Raw genomic sequence first — 4325 nt, forward strand, 5'->3', positions numbered from 1 at the left:
TACATGTGAAAGCCAGTCGTTAAAGCTTTGTGTGGGCTGTATGCTGTACAATCACACAAAGTTTAAAATAATATTTAAAAAAAATAAAAGAAGGTCCATTAATTTACAAGATAAGAAAAAAATACATTTATAAGAAGATGTGACACTGGGTAGTATATATAGAATACACCAGTATATACTTATTTTAAAAAAATTGCAGACTGTGGATGTATATTTCTGCAACAAGAAGCAAATGACTATTAATATGTGTGGCGTGGGTGTGGTCTCTGGTCGGCTGCAGAGGAGGGGTGATGCAGTGAGCTCCCGGGGCAGCGCAGAGGCGGGGTGAACAGGTGTGCTGGGATGTGAGTGTGATTATGTCTCTTTATATGTTCACAGTGACAGTCGGAGTGGGAGAGAGCGGACGTGACAGCAGAACGGGAGTGTCTGTGTCCCTGTGAAAACAAAAACCACAGTGTGATCACATTCGAAAATAAAGTAGTGCTGTCATTACGTCCGTGTCCTGTCTATGCTTAACGGGTCCAACGTTACAATATGAAATGGAAAATGTGTATTTAGTTCAACAACTACAACAATTGTTTTGACACTTGACCAGCAAGAAAATTGGGATCTCCCAGCAGTCACTGAAATAAATTGGAGATGGCTGCATACACAAGGCAGCACGGTGGCACGGTGGTTAGCACTGTTGCCGCACAGCAAGAAGGTCCTGAGTTCAATTCCACCATCAGGTCTTTCTGTGTGGAGTTTGCATGTTCTCCCCCTGTTTGCATGGGTTCCCTCCGGGTACTCCGGCTTCCTCCCGCAGTCTAAAGACATGCAGCTTGTGGGGATAGGTTAATTGGATAATCCAAATTACCACTAGGTGTGAATGTGCGAGTGAATGTGAGTGCGAATGGTTGTCTGTCCCTGTGTGTTGGCCCTGCGACAGACTGGCGACCTGTCCAGGGTGTACCCCGCCTCTCGCCCTATGACAGCTGGGATAGGCTCCAGCGCCCCCCGCGACCCTGAAAAGGATAAGCGGAAGCGAATGGATGGATGGATGGCTGCATACAGTTTCTTGCTAACAGCGTCTGACAGGTTTTTGACATTTTTTGTGCACATCGTGCGATGTATTTGTTGTTACTCGAGCCGTACCGGAAACCCGATCCATATCACGTATGTGCAAAAAGCATCTACTTCTACTCTGAGCATTTTACAATGGACCCTGTGCACGAGAAAATGCTAACTTCCTGGTTTGAGACCGGATGTGGGGTTGTACATTTCCAGTAGCTTTACTTTGCGGTCAATCGCTACTGCGAAGATATACTCCAAAATCATGTCCAAAACCCGAAAACAGAAAGATCGCGTTAAGTTACAAAGAGGAGAAGGTGGGAACACTCGCCACCATTGTGTCATAAAAAATCTAATGATCAATTTTGACGTTTAAAGCGTTTAGATCGATCAGTTGTTTACATCACTCAACACAAGCAGAACTGCATTACTGCAGCAGAAGACACATCGTCCACATTCAGAAGCACATCTCTGTATAATGACTGGTCTTATGATTTAAACAGGCAAATGTTCAGCATTCAAACTACAGGTGAAGAATAGTCAAACCAGATGTTTCCCTGTTATGTTGATATCAGCTAGTCAAGTACACACCTACACAGCATGTTAACAAACCGTGAAAAAAGCCACACAAAAAATGAATGATTGCTGGTAACGGTTTCTATGCATTAGTATTTACTCTGTATAAATACTAATGCAGGTATGTTGTGACTTACTTTCAAAATTACAGCGGTCCTTCGCTATAACGCGGTTCACCTTTCACCTCGCTGTTTCACAGATTTTTTTTTTTTTAGTGCAAGTTTGCATGCTTTTTTTTTTTTTTCTTTTTCTTACGTCACATTGTGTCCTGCATCCTGATCGCTGCAGACGATCTCCTCCGTGACGTCTCTCCTGTACAGTCCAGAATCACTGCATCGATCGTTAGCAGTGTGACACTGATGTGCAGTACTGGATGTCCACAATGTCCATGAAACGTTTTGCACCATCAAAAAATAAAATTGGCTACTTGATTTCACCCATCGCTGGTTATTTTTAGAACATAACACCCGCAATAAACGAGGGACAGCTGAGAAATATAAAATTTGAATCCCTTTTCTCTTTTGCTCTGAGGCGCAGGGGAAAAAAATCGACAAGTCGATGAACATCATTTACAGATATATTGGATAAATGCCCAAGACATCTAGAGAAATGTAAATCGCAGCTTGATTCATTAATTTGCTTAACTTGTTTTGGACCGTAAACAAGGTGCGAATAGGACACCGGAAACAAAGCTCCCCACAGGAGTTTCCGCACCGGAAGTAGCATATGCTAACGTGCACATAGTCAATAGTTACGGGTGCACTCAGACCAAAGGGGGCTGAATAATTACACCCCACTTTGCAGTTATTTATTTGTAAAAAATGTTTGGAAGCATGTATGATTTTCATTCCACTTCTCACATGTGCACCACTTTGTATTGGTCTTTCACGTGGAATTCCAGTAAAATTGATTCATGTTTGTGGCTGTAATGTGACAAAATGTGGAAAAGTTCAAGGGGCCGAATACTTTTGCAAGCCACTGTATTCCACCTAAATGAAAAAAGCATTTCATGTGATTTTACTTCAATATAATATATAAAATAATAAAGAAACAGATTAAAAAGACAACTACAAAATAAGGCTGGCATTATTTCTCATGCTTCAGCAATTCTAAAACCATCAAGGTTCAACGTGAATGCATAAAAATGCGCCTCACCAGACTGGAATAAATAGGGTCCAAGTCTTTCTGACACTTTGCTCCTGGACTGGCATACCGATGATCAATTTGCCATTCAGGAGTCCCATATGAGTGGTCCAGGAGAAACTTCCTCTCAGTTGGTGGATCTGATAATATGCAAATAATGAATAATGCATCTCTTGTGCGTCTCCTTTTTGGATCTCCTGACAAAAGAACATCATCGCCTGCTTGAACAACACAATGTTGTACCTGCTTCCTTTTCCGTGTTCCAAAGGTCTTCCACTAAACAAATCTCCTTTCCCTGTCAGTCAGCCCTTCTTAAATGTACAGACCATTTCATTCAGAATCGTCATCTCCTCAAGTCTTGTGTCTTTATGTCCTCTTCTGGGTTGGCAACTGCAAGGTCATCATCCATGGGACAGGCGTTTGTCACAGCAGGAAGACGTGGATGTCGGTGGAAGAGCAGGAAATAGGGACTGTGGTGGGTGTAGTGCTGATCACATAAAATCTCTTCATTAATTCATTATCTCTTGCACTTGTCAATAACTTTTAAACTTTAAATAAGTTTAAAAATACATTCTTAAGACGATGATACACTGTAAAGCATCACGAGTAGTCATCGTGGTTCTGGTTGATGCACTTTCTGAGAGCACGCTTAATGTTCTGGTTGGTCCTCTCATCCATTGAGTTGTATTGTAGAATAGATAAATAAGCATGACTGATTTCACTTGAGTTACTGAAGGTTAGACATCCAAATGCTAACCTGCCTGTTGGTCTGGGGGTGGTATGCACTGGACACAGCATGTTTAATATTGAGCTTGCTGAAAATGCTGTTGTTGAGCTGCAGTTACATGAGCAGACTTGGCCTAAATACATCATATCATAGGTAAAGGTACGAATAACACTTTCACAAGTTTTACCTGGTTCACAAACTCCTTTCCTTGGTCAGTCATGATTTTCCTGACCATGCCAAATGTGTATAACTTAAGAGATCATGATTGCAGAGACCTCAGCTGCAGTCTTGGACTTAAGAAGTTCTGCAATCAGCATTGCCAATTAGTATACAGATCGGTCATGGTTAGCACATATCGGTTCCCTAGACATGTTTCCGGGAGTGGTCCAATTAAATCCATGCCCAGCACTTCGAAAAAGTTCTTTTACCTGCAGGTCACAGAACTTTTCAAATTAAAATTTAAAGCTACCCTGGAGCACACAAGCTTTTTAACATGTAAATTAAAAGGGTGAACAGGCTTTAAGATGTACCTTGATGGGATGTAATCCTGGTGCCACGGTTTTGATTTGGTCCTTCATCTGGCAGCGATGATGACATCTGACCTGAAAAATGTACTCCAAACAATATTTCTAGGATACTGAAAAAACAGTTGATGTAAATTGATAACAATAAAATAAAAAGACAAACTAATGTTGAAATGTAAATGTGCAAGTAAACACATTCATACAGAATTATATAGTTAACAAATGTTTTAGAAAAAATTAGGAAGAGGTTCTGATTTCTCTTGTTAACTCAAATAAGACCATGTCCATTCACCGATGTCCTGGTT

The 4325-nt window shown here is 41.1% G+C and overlaps 1 pseudogene; it reads right to left on the minus strand.

Annotated features, from left to right (window-relative positions):
• Positions 1–2777: 2777 nt before the first annotated feature.
• On the minus strand, positions 2778–4074 carry LOC146715286 (uncharacterized; annotated as a pseudogene).
• Positions 4075–4325: the final 251 nt, after the last annotated feature.

This window comes from Copadichromis virginalis, linkage group LG3 (assembly GCF_057382275.1).
Source record: "Copadichromis virginalis isolate Kocher_CV1m ecotype Utaka linkage group LG3, C_Virginalis_male_GT1.1, whole genome shotgun sequence".
Lineage (NCBI taxonomy): Eukaryota > Metazoa > Chordata > Actinopteri > Cichliformes > Cichlidae > Copadichromis > Copadichromis virginalis.